Genomic DNA, 20,949 nt, shown 5'->3' with positions numbered 1-20,949 from the left:
ATCAGGGGGGTTGAGGAGCTAACCCCGTCACTCACAAATTAGTTCCGAATAGGGAGAGTGGGGGCACCGCCGCTTGTCACACACAGACCAGGTCCGATCAAGGGGGTTGGGGCGCCGCCACTTTCACACTCAGGGCAGGGCCGATGGGGAGGTAATGGCTTTACCCCATCACACAGAAGAGCAGGGCCCGTGTGTTTGTGTGGGGGGGGGGGGGGGTTGTGGCGCCGCCCTCTATCGCCCACAGAGCAGGGCTGATCAGGGGGTTGGGGCACTGCACCCTGTCACACACAGAGCAGGGCCAATCAGGGGGTTGGCGCACCCTGTCACACACAGAGCAGGGCCAATCAGGGGGTTGGGGCGCCACACCCCGCTATCAGGCACAGTGCAGGGCGATCAGGGGGTTGGGGAGCTTCCCGCTATCAGGCACAGAGCAGAGCGGATAGGGAGGTTGTGGCCCCGCCCCCTGTCACACACAGAGCCGCAGGGCGATCAGGGGGTTTGGGCGCTGCCCCCTGTCAGGCTGATCCCGGTGCCTGGAGGCCTTGCGGCTCCAATGATCCCGGTGCTGGGAGGCTTATTACCCTTTTACTATATAGAATAGAGGCCTGGTGCACGGGTGGGGGCCGGCTGGTTTGCCCTGAAGGGTGTCCTGGATCAGGGTGGGGGTCCCCACTGGGGTGCCTGGCCAGTCTGGCTGAGGGCCGTTTTCAGGCTGGCGGGTGACTGAAGCTCCCAACCGCTCCTTTTTTTCTTTTTTTTTTATTCTGGGCCAGCTTCAGCTTTGAGGCCTCGGCTGCTGAAAGCAGGTTTCTGGCCTTTGTTTACCTTCTGTATTTGATACAATGTTGCGGTCCGGCTGGCTGAAGCCCAGCTGACTAATGCAGGTTTCTGGAGTTTTGTTTAGCTTCTATATTTGCAACATAGTTGCTTAGAGTTGCAGCTGAGAGGCCGCCAAGTCAGGCGGGGAATGTTGGAGTCCGCAGTCACTGGAGCAAGCAAGCCTCCTGTTCGCTTTAAGCTGCCTGGCTGCCGGCCACCATCTTGGCTGGCAGTTAATTTGCATATTGCCCTGATTAGCCAATGGGAAGGGTAGTGGATGTATGGCTAATTACCATGTTTCTCTTTTATTAGATAGGATAATGTGACTTGGTGCCCAAACTTCAGTCTCAGGTCTTTAAAGGCAAGGGAAGACTAAACTCATTTTAAAATTCACATTACCTATATAAAGCCTTTTATGTATTAGGTGTTCAATAAAAATACATGGTCAATTGTTGGCATATTCCCCTAATTTCCTTAGAACAACTAGGCAAGAAAGCATTTTAGAAAGATACTTTCTTTGTAAGTTTTGTAAGGGTAACTTGAATATGTCAATTTCTAAATTTAATACTTTTAATTTTCTTTTTACCTGTGTTCTTATTAACAGTTTTTTCTTCAGATAGAAGTATATTCTCATTGATATTTTACCTAGGACTAAAAGTTTCTAATTTTCCTTCCTTTCAAGGCAGTTTTACATGTTCTAAGAGCTTAATGTTGTTTTCCAATTGCCATATTATTTAGTTAATTTCTGGAAATGATCTTGTTTCCTGACTACCTAAATTAGTTATCTGAGTTAATCATTGCCTTCCATAAATCTCCCTCACTTTGTCCACTATATATCTGGGGAAGAAGTAGGAAGAAGAATACTATGTTTTCTTTGCTAGATGAGAGAAGTTTACCTTAAACATTAACCTGCTTTGTAAAATTTTTCTAATGACAAAAAGGAACAGTGAGCAGGTGACATTACATCCCTGGCATTTTTTCTTTCAAGTGAGTCTAATTTTGTTAGACTTGGAATTGGGGGAGCCTGCAGCTAGCTTCTTAGGCATGTTATCTGGGCTATATAAAAAAAAATTTGTTTTGTTTTGGGTGAAGATAGCAGTTCACAGGAATTTTCAGAACCTAAAACCAAAAGTTGACCCAAATTCTAAATAGCTGTCTTTGCCATAGCTGTTAATAATCAAATTATCACTTGTCCTGGATCTAGTGACTGGCATTTGGGAAGTTTTGTTATAGAATTCTATTCAATGCTCTTATCACCTTAAAGTTTTACTTTTCTTCACTATGTAAATGTAATAGAATAAGTCATTTAGTCTCATTTACTTACCTCATTTGTGTTATAGATGAAGTTCTTGAGTCATATATGTGATAGGTTGCTTAAAGCTAAAGTTAATCTGTTCTCAGGAGAATTAGGATTATAACACAAAGGATGTACTACTCCTACCCCTGACTTATTGTGGGAGCATTTCAAATTAATGTAGCATCTTCAGGTGCTCAGCAAGTACACTTTATATTTTGCTTTATTCTTGTGAGGTAGATATTGTTTTTGGAATACCTGAGAGTTCTGGAAAACGTGTTAGAGAGGAAACTTACAATGGAGCTTATCTCAAATATAATAGATCCATAGATTTGTTCATAGCCTCTGAGGAAGACATCAAATTCTCCCAGTTATTTCAACTTCACGAAATTTATCTAGATTTGGCAAAGAGGCAGGTTATATATGTTTGGGGGCAATAAAAGAGGTGGTTAGACAGTCCAAACAAATGGCCATCTCATTTTTGGTGTTTCCCTACTTTGGGCTTTTCAGTCCATGGTAATAACTTAGGGGCACCTTCAATGGTGTCATCACAGGCTCTCAACATGGGAGGAAAGTAGTAGTATTTGATAGTACAGAAAAATTCTTATCCCTAGGTCAGAAAACTAAATTAGTTGTGGTCTAACAGTGAGCTTAAAGGTTATAGGCGGAAAAAGAACTGTCTTTTATGTTATGTTTTAAGGAGATAAATTTTCTAAATAGGGGATTTAGAAATGGATTGATTTGGCAGACTTGAGAAAAGACTCAAAAGACTGAAAATTGTCTAGAAATGCTAGAATTAGGTACTCCTCTTAGCATTTTATAAGCTTAAACAGGAGAAATTGGTGAACATATAAATTATTTTCATTTAAAACTGAATATAGGGTAAATGTTTAGGAGCTATTATTTGAGAAACACCAAGTAAATTTGGAATCGGCATTGGCAGTAGCTAGGATTAAGAAGGAATCTCTGCTAATAAAAGCCTATGTGGTCGTGATGCCCTCACGCCACAACGAGCAATCACCAGGAGTCTGCATGCACAGCGGGTGCACGTGGGTGGGCGGGGCTGCATGAGCTGCAAGGCAGCCGCAGGTGGGCAGGGACTTGACCAGGAGGTGCATGGGGGAGTGGATGGCGGCTCTGCTGCCGAGGGTCAGCCCGAGGCTCAGGCAAGCCGCCAATGGTGGGCCGGCCTGAGGCTCAGGCAAGCCGCCAATGGTGGGCCGGCCTGAGGCTCAGGCAAGCCGCCGATGGTGGCTGCCACTGCTCAGGGCCAACCTGAGGCTCAGACAAGATGCAGTGGCTACTAGGGCCCAGGCTCAGGCAGCCTCGCAGCTGGCAGTGGCAGTAGCAGAGGTGTGATGGGGGCGTCACCTTCCCCTGATCCCTGGGTTATCTCCCGCAAAGGGAGGCCAAACTATGCCTTAGGCCCCGCTCCCCACTGGCCTAAGTAGGACATGCCTGAGGGCTCCCAGACTGCGAGAGGGGGCAGGCTGGGCTGAGGGACCCGCCCCCCTTCCCCCCCCCACCAGTACACGAATTTTCATGCACCAGGCCTCTAGTATGGATAATAGAAGAAATGTCAGTGTTGTTGACTGTATAGATATTCTTAAAGATCTTTTTTTTAAATATATTTTATTGATTTTTTATAGAGAGGAAGGGAGAGAGATAGAGAGTTAGAAACATCGATGAGAGAGAAACATCGATCAGCTGCCTCCTGCACATCTCCTACTGGGGATATGCCCGCAACCCAGGTACATGCCCTTGACCGGAATCGAACCTGGGACCTTTCAGTCTGCAGCCCGACGCTCTATCCACTGAGCCAAACCGGTTTCGGCGATATTCTTAAAGATTTTTAAATGTTAGCATTTGATTCAATGACCTTTTATTTTTTTTTAATATATTTTATTGATTTTTTACAGAGAGGAGGGGGAGAGGGATAGAGAGTTAGAAACATCGATGCGAGAGAAACATCGATCAGCTGCCTCTTGCACGCCCCCTACTGGGGATGTGCCCACAACCAAGGTACATGCCCTTGACCGGAATCGAACCTGGGACCCTTGAGTCCGCAGGCCGACGCTCTATCCGCTGAGCCAAACCAGTTAGGGCTCAATGACCTTTTAACTTTGGATGTTTTTTCTTTCCTGTTAATTCACTGAAGGGTATCATAGTGTTGGGTGTTGTTTTTTAAAAGTGTGATTATAAATAGGTACTTTTCTTATCAATCACAAATTTTATTTGGTAAAAAAACTGTATCCCGGAAGGGTTTCTTTGTTTGATCTTTAACTTCTTTGAAGTGATGCTTTGGTACAGTGAGAAGAACACCACCTAAGAATCTAGAGCAGTGGTTCTCAACCTTCTGGCCCTTTAAATACAGTTCCTCATGTTGTGACCCAGTCATAAAATTATTTTCACTGCTACTTCATAACTGTAATGTTGCTACTGTTATGAATCATAATGTAAATATCTGATATGCAGGATGGTCTTAGGCAACCCCTATGAAAGGGTTGTTCCACCGCCAAAGGGGTCGTGACCCACAGGTTGAGAACCGCTGATCTAGAGCTTAGAGTGCTTCTGGCTCTGAAGTCCTTGGAATTCTTCTCAATCAGTTAACTCTATGACTCTAGCTACTCTGAATCTCTTCCCTCATACATGAAATGGGTAAACAAATTGATATAGCTATACAAGGAATTACTATGAAGCAATAAAAAGGAAAGAATGCCCTGGCTGGTTTGGCTCAGTGGATAGAGCGTTGCCTGCAGACTGAGGGTCCTGGGTTTGCTTCCGGTCAAGGGAACATGCCCAGATTGTGAATCCTATATAATAGAGGTAATATGCAAATTAACCCTATGCCCTCACAAGATGGCTGCCAATGACCAGGCCGGCAGGGGGTTTAGTGAGGGACGACCAAACGACTGAACAAGCAGGCTGTGTGGGGCGACCAGGCCAGCACACAGAGGCATGAGGGGTGATCAGGCTGGTGGGGGGGGGTAATTAGGGGGCAATTAGGCAGGCAGGCAGGTGAGCAATTAGGAGGCAGCGGTCCAGGATTGTGAGAGGGATGTCCGACTGCCGGTTTAGGCCCGATACCCGGGATCGGGTCTAAACCGGCAGTCAGACATCCCCCAAGGGGTCCTGGATTGGAGAGGGTGCAGGCTGGGCTGAGAAGACCCTGTCCCCTCCCACCCTCCCCCTCCCCAGTGCACGAACTTCATGCACCGGGCCTCTAGTTTAAAATAACTATGATTGCCCTGGCCAGTTTGGCTCAGTGGATAGAGCATCAGCCTGTGGACTGACGGATCCCGGGTTTGATTCCAGTCAGCTCACATGCCCGGATTGTGTGCTCAGTCCTCAGTAGGGGGTGTGCAAGAGGCAGCCAATCAATGATTCCCTCTCATCATTGATGTTTCTATCTCTCTCTCCCTCTCCCTTCCTCTCTGAAATTAATAAAAAATATATATATAAAAAAAGAATACCCCTCAACATTTCATATAATACTGGTTTGGTGGTGATGAACTCCTTTAGAGTTTAATTCGTTCCGAGACCAAGCTCTTTAAGGAGCTTGTTAAGGAGCTCGCTAACTCAAATTACTCTATCAACTCAATGCAAAAAATCGGCTGACAGCTGGTATCTCAAAAAACTCGTTAGTCGGGACACTCGTAAGTCAAGGCCCCACTGTATATTCACAGAGTTGCGCAACCATCACTACAATTGATTTTATAACATTTTTAGCACTCTAAAAAGAAATGTCATTCAATAGCAATTACTACCCATTCCATCCAACACCATCAGCCCTTCCAACCACTAATAACCTTTCTATCCCTATAAACTTACTTATTCTGGACATTTCAGATAAACAGAATCATACAATATATAATCTTTTGTGTCTGGCTTCTTTAACTTGACATTTTTCAACAGTTTATTCATGTTGGGGCATGTATCAGTGCTCTATTCCTTTTTATGGCTAAATAAATATTCCACATTGTATGGATATTCCACATTATAGTTACCCATTCTTCAGTTAGTGGACATTTGGTTTCACACCACCTTATGTCTACCATGAATAATGCTGTTATGAACATTCACATACAAGTTTTTGTGTGGAAGTATATTTTCATTTATCTTGGACATATATCTGGGAGTAGAATGGTTGGTCATATATAACTATGTTTAACCTTTGAGGAAGGAGCTACACCATTTAACATTGCCACCAGCAGTGTATGAAGTCTCCAATTACTCCACATTTGTTATTATCTGACTTTATTATTATAGCCAACATAGTGGGTGTGAAGTGGTATTTCGTTTTGTTTTTTTATTTGCATTTCACGGATAGCTACTGCCATTGAGCATCTTTTCACATACGTATTGGCCATTTATGTCTTCTTGGAGAAATGTCTTCCTTTTGTTTTAAAATTGAGTTTTTTAAAAGTCTTTTTATTATTGAGTTACAAGAGTTGTTTATTCTATGTACAAGTATGATTTCCCAGAAGTTTCTCTTATTTGGTAGGTTGTCTTTTTTACCTCTGTGGATAGGTAAAATTTTAAGGTCTTTTAGTGTTCGGCTATCAGAAAGTATGGTTGAACAATTTACTAGATTTGCATAATCTAATTAGCTATAACATTATGTATGTATCTTTGAAAGAAAATGCAAGCATTTATATACAAATTTAACTAGACAATAAATTTATCTTGATTAGCTATTAATATTGCTTTAAATAGTCTGAGGTGAATTTTCACATTACAATCAGGTTATTAATTTTACTTTGAAACCTTGGATTTTTTACCTTTCAATTAAAATACCACAAGGATTAGTGTCATGACCATTCTGGATAAAATGTCTGAAACTAAAACAGTATTTATTTTACAAACCAGAATTTTAGTTTTTATAGCAATAATAAACGCTGGTTACTTTTATGACATTTAGTCTGAAATGTACACATTGTTTTTTTTGTGGGTTTTTTGTTGTTGTTGTTCTTGTTTTGAGATTTTGGCTTAAAACCACTGCTGACAGTTTAATTTTTTAAGGCTGGGCTTTTTAGAAAAATATGATAAACCATGGTGTGTGGGTCTTGAAGCAGTACCCAAACTGAGGTTTGCAGTCACTGTGAAAGTCAAGGTAATTACTGATTTTTTTTCTATAATAATAACTGCAAACAAGTACATATGAACTTTGTTCACGTCATTGCATCAGTTTCTTGACATACTCATCATAAAAGAGTTTGTGTGTTGTATTTTGCTGTTTGACTGTTGTTTAATATGGAAAGTTGGTCCTTAATTCAGTCCAGTTAGTCCCCTTGCAAATAGGGGAAAATAAGAGGGCATTCGTTACAAATATATCATTGGCATTATAACGATATATTCATAAGAAATTATAAGGAAAAATAAAAGCAGTCAAATTTTATACTAGACTTAGTTGAAAGACCTCTTAGGAGTTACTCAGTATGAAAAAGATGTTCATTTGCATCGGTTTTCCAACAATAAATTGTGAATTCTCTGAAATCAACTTATGGGTATTCTATAATTTAATTAAATTGTGACACCAACTAACCAAAGTTAGTGCAGACCCCACAGGGTAGGGCATCAAGACTACCTGTACTTCAGATGCTGCCACAAATGGGGTCTCTAAGCTACCCGCACTTCTGCCCAGCTGACTGCAAATTGGGGAATTCCCATGACCCTTCTCTCCTCTCCAGGTTTGGTAAATTGCTAAACCATCTCACAGAACTCAAGAAAATGCTGTACTTATACATTTATTATAAAGGATACAAATCAAATGTCAGATGAAGAGATACATAGGGCAAGGTTCAGAAGGGTCCTGAGCTGAGATGCTTCTGTCCCTGGAGTTGGGATGCACAATCCATGTTTACTAACTAGGATGTTTCTCAACACATCATTAGTCAAGAGTTTTTATTGATGCTTCATTACAAAGGCATCAGTGATTAAATCATTGGCTATTGATGATTGAACTAAATCTTAAAGACCCCCCTCCTTCCTGAATGTGAGGTAGGGGGGAATAGAGTTGAAAGTTTCAACACTGATTATATGGTTGGTTCCTCTGGCAACCAGCCCCCATTGCAAAGCTATCTAAAGACCCCACCAAAAGTCATCTCAGCATAAATTCAGATATGATCAAAAGGGGTTGTTATGAAAAACAAAAAATACTCCTACCATAAAGGAAATTCCCAGCGTTTTAGGAGCTCTGTGCAAAAACTGGGCACAAAGACCAAATTTTATCTGTATTACACGTACTTATCAGCCAGGTATTAAACACCCACTATATTCCAGGCTCTTGGCTAGGCATTGAGAATAGGAAGAAGGAGAAGACATGATGCTTATGTTCAAGGAAGTCACACATATAAGTGTGGAGACAGAGACAGTGATGTTGCATATTACATGAGGATTGGGTTCTGAAGTAAAGGTATGAGATTAAAACCTCATAGGCAGAATAGCCTTGACAATATCTAAATGCCATGAAATCTGCCAGCTATCTTTCTACAAGTCCAACAGCTTAGTTTACCTCTGATACAAGATACTACTAGGGGTATCGGGTTAATAATGCGGGATTGGGTAATCAAAGAAAACACGATTATTTCAAGAGAAATATCAAAAGTGCTTTATTCAAAGTAATGTCCATCGCTAGCTACATCTTCCAGGTAATTTGTGGATACCGTCCCAATAGAACTTTTCTTGTTTTGAGGCAAACCATTCAAAGCCCCAATTTTCCACTTCTTCGTATGTTTTGAAGTGCTGCTCAGAAAGTGCGTGTGCCATTGATCGGAACAAGTGGTAATCTGAAGGAGCAAGGTCTGATGAATACAGGGGTCGTTGTGGTGGGGGGGGGGGGGACACGGACACGTTAATACTTCCCAGGCAAGATCTTGTATCTTTAACTGGTTTTGAAGTGTGTGATGGTGGGTCATCATGAAGCAAAATTACTTTGCCGTGTCTTCTGGCATGTTCTGGTTGTTTTACGATTATTTGTTGTCAGGAGCAATCAGTATTAATGATTACACCTGGTTTTAGAAGCGCATAATACACCACACCTTCCTGATCCCACCAAACGCAGATCATTTCTTCTTTCCGAAGCGATTTGGCCTTGCAGTCGATATTGATGGTTGACCTGGATCAACCCATGATTTTGTGTATTTGGTATTCTCAAAATAAATCCACTTTTCATCGCCAGTCACAATTCGATGCAAAAAAGACTTTCTTTCGTGCCATTGAAGCAACATTTTACTGATGACTTTTCAGTTTTCCATTTGTCTTTCGTTCAGTTGATGTGGCACCCATTTTCCTTCCTTTAAAATATTTCCCATTGCTGGTAAGCAATCGGAAATTGTTTGCTGAGCAACGTTTAATCTTTCTGCAAGTTGTTTTTGAGTTTGACACGCATCTTGTAATTGTTGGTCTTCAAACTTTTTCGGTTGACCTGGACGTTCTTTGTCTTTCACATCGAAATCATCACTTTTAAAGCACTTAAACCAGCATTAGCATTCACAAGTATCTTGAAATGGAGCATGTTCACCATAAGCTTCCCGAAGTATTCAGCAGCACTTTTCTTCAAAATAAAGCAATGAATTAAAACTTCCCGCAAATGCTCTTTTTTTGGCATGAAATTCAACATTTTTAAGCGTAAAAATATCTATGATGTTGACACCTTCATAAAATTTGACATATGAAGTTTTGAAGCTTGCTGTCAATACAACAAAATAGCATACATATCAAATCGCCTATATATCAACATATGTGTAACTCCCATCTATTGAAAAAAATCTGCATTATTAACCGGTAAACGTAGTAATCACTGTTTCCTCAGTTGAGTCTAGTTGAAATAGTTGGCCCATAGTTAGAGCCATGTTTTATGAAAACTATGAACTGTGTCTTTTAAATAATAGAATCACACTTAGTTGCCTCTCTCAACAGGAGATGCTTCCACTGTTAGAGGCACAAAGTAACTGAGACTAACGAACAATAGATTTATAAACTGTGCCTCATGTCACTAAATAAATTATTGACTGGACACACTGGCACCATTTAATTGTGTTGTCATATTTATTCATTTGGTCTCTTTCTCTGTGTCTCTTCCCATTGCTTTTAGCCAATAACATGCATAGATGATGTGATTCCACTGTGTATAAACATATATATAGCATAATGTGATAAGTGCCATAATAGATTTATATATGTGCTACAAGGACATAAATGAGGAAATACGTTTTAAACTTACTTTTGAGCGTTACAGAAGGCATGTATAGTTGAATTAGCAAGTGAGCTGGTCCTTGAATTAGCAGGTGAGCTAGTCCTTCAAGAATGAGATGAAGTTACAGTGTTTGTCCTCTAAATACTAATATATTCTTTGTTCTCTTAAAAAAATACTCTTTACATCAGTCTTTTTTCTATTTCTTCAGTGATGATTCTTCTGGTTATAGAATATATTAATTCAAGGAAATGTATTGAGCACATGTGAGACATAGCTGAGGTAAAGGATTCTAACACCCAGAGTTTCTTTGGCTTGTGATGTTTCTGTAAAATCTCATTTGGATAGTATCCCAAATTTACTGGTGAACGCAAAATTGTGAAAATTGATTTTCCCCATTGAGTAGGCAAAGACATAATGTGTCCTTCAGTTCTATATAGTTTTATACCTGCCATTTTGCTATTTGTCTTCTCTATGCCTATGCTTTTTTGTCGCTTCATTCTTCTATTACAGCTTTCTTTTATGCTAAAGAAATAGTTCCTAGTATACTATTTTAATTCTGTTATTATCTTGTATAATTTTTTAAGCTATTTTCTTTGTGGTTGCTCTGTGTTATACTTAACATTTTAATTTAAAACAGTATAGTTTGGATTAATCCCAATTTAATTTTAATAGCATATAAAAACTTTGCTTCAGTATAACCCCATTTGTACAACCCCATTAACACAACTAAAATTATTTTATGTACCTGTCCTTTAAATGAGATGGAAGAAAAGAGTTAAAAATACATTTCTATTATCTTTTGTATTTACCTATTTGTTTACTTTACTGGTGCTTCCTTCTTGCTTAGTGTGGACTTGAATTACTGTCTATTGCCCTTTCATTTGAGCTTCAACTTAAATACCCTTTAATATTTCTTGTATGACAAGTCTGCTAGAAACAAATTCTCTCAATTTTTATTTATCTGGCAATGTCTTTATTTCTTCTTTTTTCCCCACCTCAGCCAGCTTTCCCTTGTTTTTTGAAGATTAGATTTGCTATATATAGAATTCTTCGTTGAATCTTTTCTACTAACTATATCAGCCCACTGTCTTCTGGCCTCCATGATTTCTAATGAGAAGTCAGCTATTTATCTTATTGTGGAAACTGTGTTCATGATGAATTGCTTTTGCTGCTTTTTCTTTGTCTTTTAATAGTTCAGCAATCATATATCTAGTGTGGTTCTCTTTAAGTATTATCTACTTGGAGTCTGTTGAACCTCTTACAACGCAGATTAATGTTTCCCATCAAATTTGGGAAGTTTTGGGCTATTGTTTCATAAAATATTCTTTCTTTTTCTCTCCTCTCTCTCTAAGACTCACACTATGTGTATGTTGGTATGCTTACTGGAGTCCCACAGATATTTGAGGCTTTGTTAGTTCTTTCTTCTTATGGTTCCTCAGATTGGAGGATTTCTTCTCACCTGTCCTCGAATTTAGGTTTTTTTTTCTTCTGCCAGTTCAAATGTGCTATCGACCCCCTCTAATAAATTTTTCATTTTAGCTACTGTGCTTTTCATTTCCCAAATTCCCAAATTATTTTTTTAAATAAAATATTATCTCTTTATTTATATTTGCTATTAGGAAAGATATGATTCTCAAACTTTCCTGAAATTCTTCAGACAGGAGTCCCTTTAGTTGTTTGAAATGTTTATAATACCTGTTTAAAGTCTTTGTCTAGTAAGATAAATGTCTGGACTTCTTCCGGGACAATTTCTGTCCACTACTTTTTTTTTTCTATGTATGAGTCATACTTCCTTGTTTCTTTGTATGTTTTAGATTTTTCTGTTATTGAGCACTAGATATTTTAAATAATGGAACAGTTATGAAAATCATATTTCTTACACCCCCAAGATTTGTTTTTGCTCTGTTGTTGGTGTTGCTGTTTCTTTAGTGATTTTTTTGGGGGGCTGATTCTGTACAGTCTCTATTTTTTGAAGTCTGCCCAGATAGTTTAGTGGTCAGTTTATGATTGGCCAGAGATGTCTTTAAATGCCTTGAGCCAGGAGGTCTCTTTCTAGCTTTTGTTGAGGGGTCTTTCTGTGTGTTGGAGCTCAGTCTCAAGGTTAACCAGAAGTGAAAGATTAGAAGTTTCTCAGGTCTTCCTGATCATGCATACAGCTCCACACATGTGCATAGCCTTTTACATTCCCAGAACCCTGTTAGAGTTTTTCAAAGCCATTTATGGGCATTTCATTCCTCGGTTTTTCCTTTTAAGTTTTTTGTTCCGTGTCTTGTTAGCTGCAACTGGTAAAATTCCTTTAAACAGCTGTGATGTTAAACAGTTGCTGCTGATTGTTTTCAACAAAAATGTTGTGGATAGCACTCTGCACATAGAGTGAGCTCTGAGTCTGATCAAATAAAAGCAAGCCCTGAGAATGGGGCTTTGGAGAACTCCGAATCTATTCTGGCCTCTCCAGTGCCTCTTTGGTTGGGGCTTTGGAGAACTCCGAATCTATTCTGGCCTCTCCAGTGCCTCTTTGGTTATTGGTTTGCATAGCAACTGTAGTTATAAGGGTTTGGTTTTCAAGGCTACCCAGGAGCTTGGGGAGCAGGGGGGATTGGGTTAGGGCAAGTTAGAATACCACAAAGCTTGCTATTATTGCTAAGAGGCAACTGTGTTTTTTGTTTGTTTGCTTGCTTGCTTTTTGTTTTAATAAACACTACTTAGCCCTGGCTGGGTGGCTTGGTTGATTGGAGCATCATCCTGATGCTCCAAGGTTGTGGGTTCAATCATCGGTTAGGGTGCATGCAAGAGTCAATCAATGAATGCACACATGGGTGGAATAGCAAGCCAATGTTTCTCTCTCCCTCCCTTCCTCTCTCTCTCTAAAAAAATAATAATAATTACAAAAGAAGACTAATCCTATTTTAAAAAACACTACTTAGTTTGTCACAAGCCTTTAGTTATCCTACAGAGCTGAAAAAAAAGTTGATTTTGACAGTATTTGCAAATGTTCTTGTTGCTTTTTGAGGAGAGGGTTTACAAAGATCCTTCCTCTGCCAAACTGGAAGTGCCTCTTCCCAGTCCTGTATACTTTTATCTGCATCCTGCTTCCAGTCTTTGATTCAGCTTCTTGTTGATTGCCTTCTCTTAATGCATTTCTACTGGATCCTTGGAACTCTGGTTCCATGGCTAACATACTAAAATGCTCAATTATTCACTGACTATCACCTGCCTGGCAACCTTCTCAGAGGCTCATTCTCTCACATCCCACATAAATCAAATTCCTCTGTTTCTCCTGTAGGTATTAGTATTTCTTAAGTTTCTGGCTTAGGGCCCTTCTCTTGTTTATTCTTCCTGATTATCCCATTGTTACTCATACTTTCCAATCTTTCTTTTCTAGCCTAGATCTCTCTCATAAGCTCTACATCTGTGTATCTAATTGTGCTTAATGTAAATCTTTATCTGTAGACATAAGATTCCATAAATTCAAAACTAAATCAACCTATCTTCTTTCTCAGTTTTCTTTAAATGATGTTTCCAGTCATCTAGTTGCCTAAACCAAAAATTTGGGTCATCTTTGATTCTTTCTCCTTTACCCTACCCCTAATATCCAGTCAGTTACCTCTTGATTCTATGCCCCAATCCTTCTTGATAGTTTCTCAATCTCTACTGACATCTCCCACCTGAATTACTCTAGCAGCCTCCTGTTACTAGTATATTCTCTTCCCAGCTTCTCCACAAGGGAACTTTATAAAATGCAAATTAATACAGATCACAGTCTGTGCACACACACTTTGCCTTTCTCTTCATTGCACACCTTGCTCCATTCTAACTACATTTTTTCTGTTGCTAGACCATGCCATGTTCTCTCTAGTATATACTGTAACATTCTTTCTTACTTTGCTTTTTTTGTTGCTACTTCTCGGAAGCCTTCCTGTAGTCTCACAATCTTAGTTAGATACTTCTGGATATAGAATTACCATACTGTAATTGCCTAGTTGCACAATTTTATTATATGCAAAAAGGAAAAAATTCACCCATTGTATGGTTTAATGTTTATATGTAGTTTTTTTTGTTTTTTGTTTTTGTTTTGTTTTTTTTAAAATATATTTTATTGATTTTTTACAGAGAGGAAGGGAGAGAGATAGAGAGTTAGAAACATCGATGAGAGAGAAACATCAACCAGCTGCCTCCTGCACATCTCCCACTGGGGATGTGCCCGCAACCCAGGTACATGCCCTTGACCGGAATCGAACCTGGGACCTTTCAGTCCGCAGGCCAACGCTCTATCCACTGAGCCAAACCGGTTTCGGCTATATGTAGTTTTATAATTGAAATAAACCTGAATGTCACCTGGAATAAATATAGCATAAACATTGCTTCATGCTAGAAAATATACTTCCACACCAATTGTTGCTGAGGTTGGCAAACTTTCTGTAAAGGGCTACATAGTATATATTTTAGGTCAACTCTGAGTAGAGCAAATGTGTATGATGTATGCCAATAAAACTTTATTTACAAAAACAGGCAGCAAGCAGAATTTGGTATGAATCTATTCCATGATACCAATATACCATAATTACTTAATCTCCTATTTTTGGAAATTTATATTGTCTTTATTATTTTTTCACTGTTGTTAGTAATACTGTCTTAGCACCATAATATCTAAATCTTCAGGTATATTTTTAATTTTTTGCTTAGGATAAATTCTGAAAATGTAATTTCTAAGGCTAACTTAGTATATTCTTAAGACTTTTAAAAATGAGAATAGGTGATATAATACTTGCCTTCTAATTGTGAGTATGAGGAGTTTTGTTTGGTTCATTTTGTAGTTTTATGGGGTGGGGAAAGAAAGATGGGGTGAAAATTTAGAAAGAAGCAAAGGAAGACCAGAAGGAAGCAGATTGAGTTAGTGATTGTGATATAAAACTTTTAGAAAAGATATTCTAGGAAGGAAATAAGTTTTCCTGTTCACATACCAAGATTTTTGTGTGTGATAGCTCTGTAGAGTTTTATTGAAAATTTTGTGTCGATTGAGTTTGAGATTTGGGAAATAGGGTTTGCAAATTATAAAATAAGCATTTCTTATTAAATCTTTTAAGATACTCTTAGGCCAACATGATTTTGATTGTAGTTACTAAAAAAGAAGACAGTAAACTTTTCCATTCTGGATGATGAAGTCTAGTCAGTCAGAATAGGGATTGGGAAACTACTATCCATGGACCAAATCCCTCTCATTGTTTTTGTAAATGAAATTTTATTGGAACACAGCCATGCCCATTCACTTAAGTACTGCCTACAGCGGCTTTCAGGCTACTACAGCAGAATTAAGTAGTTGTATCAGAGATAGTATGGCCCATAAAGCCTAAAATATTTGCTATCTGCCACTTTACACAAGAAATTTGCAGACCCTAGAATTAGAGTAATGGTATGTGTTAGTCTTTCTGTTTATGGAACATGGATCTACAAAAATAAAGGTAATTTTGCTAGGAATAAACTAACAAGATTTTTAGATGCACAATTTTATTAAGAGACCAAATCCAGGCACTTAAGATATAGAAGAAGATGCCCAGCCAGCATGGCTCAGTGGTTGAGTGTCGACCTAGGAACCTGGAGGTCACAGTTCAATTCCCGGTCACAGCCTGGGTTATGGGCTCCATCCCCATGTGGAGCATGCAGGAAGCAGCTGATCAATGATTCTTTCTCATTGATGTTTCTATCTCTCTCTCCCTCTGTCTTCCTCCCTGAAATCAATAAAAATATTTTTTAAAAGAAATTTCAAACTCTTAAAAATTTTTTGAAACCTATATACAGCCCTGCTGGTGTGGCTCAGTGGTTGAGCATCGACCTATGAACCAGGCGGCCATGGTTCGATTCCTGGTCAGGGCACATGCCTGGGTTGTGGGTTTGATCCCCAGTGGGGGGTATGCAGGAGCCAGCAGATCAATGATTCTCTCCCATCATTGATATATATATAACAAAAACAAACAAACAAAAAAGGAAACCTATGTATATAGACTTATTCTCCCAGAAATCATCCATATTCCTACTGGACTTGTTGCCTTAATTCAGTTTAGCATGACCATAAGGGGGGCATTCAGAAAGTAGCCATATTTTCTTTCTTTGCATCCATATGTTACCTAGAAATAGCTAATATCCTAAATCATTTAAGAATCTCAAATGAACCCTGGGTAGTGTGGCTCAGTTGGTTGGGGATTGTCTGAGTACACTGGTCAATCCCCAGTTGGGGGAGTGCAGGAGGCAGCCAGTCAATGTTCTGCTCTCACATCAATGTTTCTCTCTCTCCCTCTCCCTTTCTCTCTCTAAATATCAATTTTTAAAAATCTTATAAGAAAAAGAACCTCAAATCATCTAGTAATGTTTCAAAATGGCACAGCTTTCACTGATTTTATAAAAATATTCTTTTAAAACTGTGTGGAACTCCTTGGAGTATAGGAAAAGCCTCAGGCCTGAAGCCAAAGGTTCCTCTTAATTAGGTCACTAAACCTGAGTCCTTATTCCCAACTACTTACCTCTGGATGTCTTTTATGCTAGAGAAGCCACTAATTTAATACCTAAGCCACTGATTTTAGGGCATTTTCTCACAACTGAACATAATCCTAACTTATGGTAGACTAGTTTATCTCTAAGGGACTTACAGCATGTGGCTCCACACATTTTTGAGGGGTAAAGCTGATGGAGGGAAGTATATCTTTATCAAGATAAAGCAGTGCTATTATAGAACTACAAGTTTTACAATAATCAAAGACATAATACTGCTAAAAAGAAATTGACTCTTACATTTGTTTTTACACATTTTTCTTTCCTTATATATCTTTTTGAAAGTTTCTTAATTTATCTCGTTTCTCATTATATTCTATGATACTCTTCTGTATTAGAATCATTAGTGCTAGGCCAGGAGTTTTTTACTATGCTGTAGTTGTTCTTCAGGGGGTTGTCATTGAGAGAGGGTGGTGAGTAAGACACTGAACCAGGGGTCCTCAAACTTTTTAAACAGGGGACCAGTTCACTGTCCCTCAGACCGTTGGGAGGGCCAGACTATAGTTTAAAAAAAAACTATGAACAAATTCCTATGCACACAGTGGCAAAAACACCCGGCGGGCCGGATAAATGTTTTCGGCGGGCTGCATGTTGGCCCGCAGGCCGTAGTTTGAGGACCCCTGCACTGAACTATCACCAGCTGCTGGAGAATCAGAGGAAGGTACACTTGTTTGGATGCAGTGACTACAGCTTTGCATGGGACTTCAGGTCATTCATGGTAGGAAAATGCAATAAGCTGGGGATGCTTTACAATACCTAAACTTTTTATAGTAACCCTGATGGTAATTCCATTAGTTGTATCAGAGTCCCTCTGTTTTTATAGATTTTTTTTTCAGATATTCACAGTCTTTCTCCTTAAGCAGTTATTCTGTTTTGCTGAGGGTTTATTCATTTACTTAATACTAGGGGTCCAGTGCACGAATCTGTGCATGGGTGGGGTCCCTCTGGGTGGCCTGAAGGGATTGGGCTGAAACCCGCAGTTCAACACTGTATGAAGCTCCTACCTGCCACTCCTGCTCATCCCAGCCCCACTGTGCCTGCTGTGGGCTCGCGCCCACTCAGTCCCGATTAGGAAAGGCTGCTGCTGCTGCTGCAGCACTCACCAGCCATGAGCCCTGCGTCTGGTGCCCTCCCAAGGGGTGTGGCCTGCAGGATCGGGCTGAAACCGGCTCTCGGACATCTCCTGAGGGGTCCTGGGTTGCGAGAGGGTGCAGGCCAGGCTGAGGGACCCCACTGGTGCACCATCGGGCCAGGGAGGGACCACGGGAAGGCTCCAGGGTGTGTCTGGCCCATCTCGCTCAGTCCTGATCGGCCGGACCCCAGCAGCAAGCTAACCTCCCAGTCAGAGCATCTGCCCCCCGCCCCCCCAGTAGTCAGTGCACATCATAGCGACTGGTCGACTGGTCAACTGCCCCCTGATGGTCAGTGCATGTCATAGCGACTGGTCGACCAGTTGACTGTCTGCCCCCTGGTAGTCAGTGCACATATAGCGAGCAGTTGAGCAGCCTCATCATATCATTAGCATATTACACTTTGATTGGTTGTTCGGTTGTTCTGCCGTTCAGTCTATTTGCATATTGCCCGTTTATTATATAGGATATGTTTATTTAGCACTTACTATGTGTTTGTGCTGGGTCCTGGGGATATTATGATCATTCAAACACAGCACCAGCTCCCAAAGATTTTGAGAGAGAGTCAGATAAGGAAACAGGTATTTTCAGGACAAAATAAGAACTGGGAAATTAAGGATTAAGGAACCCAACATTAACTTGAACCAACATAGTTAAATTGAAAAAGCATTGATTTTAGATTTTTATTAATCTGTTTTCAAATCCTGATTCAATTACTTAATATCTTGTGACTTTAGGAAAGTTAAAGTTTATGATACTTGCAAGGTTATTCTAAGTTTTAGAAATATATTTAAAGCACTTAGTCCAGTGCCTGCTGAATAAATCATTTCTGCTTTTCCCCCCTAAGTCATATACCACAAATTATTGTAGTTCCAAAGTCTATAAATAGAAAGGTAATTCCTCTGGTGCCTACTTCACAGGAGATGTGAAAATAAATATATTTTTTTAAATATGTGAAAGAAGAAGAAAAGAATAGCAAGAATGAAAAAAAAGAAACAAAAAGAAAAAAAATATGTGAACTTTGTGAACACCCTTCCTATAAATAAATCATTAATAAAAATCATATTGTATGATTGGGTCTCTTAAATTTACCCAGATTTCTATTAAAATATATGGACTGTAAAATTAATATTTTAGGAACTTACAATAGTTCTTATAAATATACTGTTATACTAGTAATTCAGTAATCACTGATCTTAGATTTGTCAACTTAAAAGGGAATACTTCTCTGTCTCTCCATCTTTCTTATCCCATGTTTTACCATGCCAGTTTCTTTTAACCAAATTGTGGTTTATATCCAGCAGGGTAATGGTTATAATGTTTTTTTCATGAGATGTTTAAAAGGTATTCAAGTAGATCATCAGTAAACCAATTAATTATATTTATTTAAGACTCACTATAACTGAATTTTTTTTTTTCTATTCGAAGAATTAAAAGCTTGGCCAGAATGGCTCAGTGGTTGAGCGTCGACCTATGAACCAGGAGGTCACGGTTTGATTCCCAGTCAGGGGCATATGCCCAGGTTGCTAGCTCGATCCCCAGTGTGGGCCGTGCAAGAGGCAGCCTATCAACAATTCTCTCATTATTGATGTTTCTATCTCTCTCTCCCTCTCCCTTCCTCTTTGAAATCAATAAAAACATGTTTTTTAAAAGAATTTAAAAACTGCAATAGTTAGGAAATAGTACCATGTCATATTTAGAAATAAAACTAGCTGAAGAATTTGCTTTTAATTGAAAATATTTTTTATTGCCTTGATACTAAGTAGCATAACTGCTGCTAAAAATAGAAACTGAAATTGGTCTAACAGCTTGTAATTCTTTCAAAAGTGTGGAAAGTTGATAGTTCAAATAAGAGTACTGCACTCAGAAGGATATTGATCTTATTCCATTATGTTACTTGTCTTTCCAGTTTTGCTCTACTTTATGTAATAATTTCCAGATTTATTAATTCTCTTATAATGTACCTTCAGAATAAGACAAGCTGGTGTTACTCATTATGAAAAGTATAAACACAGTTAACAACAGAACATAGAACAATTTTCTATATATTTTATATAAATCATTCTAAATTATATTTAGGAACTAGTAATCAAACAAATAGTTCCTTTCCTACCAAAAGAAAAAGCCCAGTGAAACAGAGTAGTATAGCGGTTGGGCAAGAAGCATGAGATTGTGTTGGCAGGAACGTCAGGAATAGTGAGTGACAGCATGAGAAAAATGGATGTGTTCTTCCATCACTGCTGCTCTCCTCTCTATGTGAAATTAGATAAATAGCATGGATGTAAAGGGAACTAGGGACAATTCTCAGGGGACAGGAACCACTTCCAGACAGCTCTGCCAGATCATGAGAGTAGTGGTGCCTCTGCTTTTTGTTGTTGCTGTTGTTACTTAACCTTGTCACTGATACATTACTGTTTCTGTGGCACTTCTTTTGTGAGTTCTTACTCATATTACTTTCTTTATCATGACTGTTGGCAAATCACCATTTACCCCTTCTTCACCTTGCCTGATATAATGGCTCTCTGGGAAGTGTGCGTGCTTATTTCTTTCTCCTCTCGTTGTGTCTCCTGTGTCCCACTCCATCAAATATGCAATTTAGATATCCAGAAGTCCATTACAGACCACTGATCAGTAGAGATTTTCTTTTGATTTGTTTTTGTCTGTTTTTTTTCCCCATTCCCTTCTCACGCCCCCCCCCCCCCCCCCCCCCCCCCCCGCCCCGATGAAAAAAACCCAAAAAGGAGAAAATTTTTTCCTCTCCCTTTTCCCCAAGGGGCGGTCTTATATAGGGGAATTACCTTTTTTAAAAAAAAATACGCGGGGGGATATTCCGGAACTCATAGATGCTTGTCCGCAAATTTTTTTAAAATTTAAACCCCCGCGCCACGAGGAATTAAGGGGAGCTTGGCCCAAGAAAAAAAAAACAACCAGAGTGGGGGGGGTTAAAATACACAAAAATTACCCCC

The 20,949-nt window shown here is 39.5% G+C and overlaps 1 protein-coding gene across 14 annotated transcripts in view; it reads left to right on the top strand.

Moving 5' to 3' along the window:
- Nucleotides 1-20,949, top strand: part of REV3L (REV3 like, DNA directed polymerase zeta catalytic subunit) — a 153,915-nt gene that overhangs the window by 25,646 nt on the left and 107,320 nt on the right. The gene's annotated exons all lie outside the window — the stretch shown is intronic.

This window comes from Myotis lucifugus, unplaced genomic scaffold (genome assembly GCF_000147115.1).
Source record: "Myotis lucifugus unplaced genomic scaffold, Myoluc2.0 scaffold_11, whole genome shotgun sequence".
Classification (NCBI taxonomy): domain Eukaryota; kingdom Metazoa; phylum Chordata; class Mammalia; order Chiroptera; family Vespertilionidae; genus Myotis; species Myotis lucifugus.
This window is presented reverse-complemented; position numbering and strand designations above follow the sequence as displayed.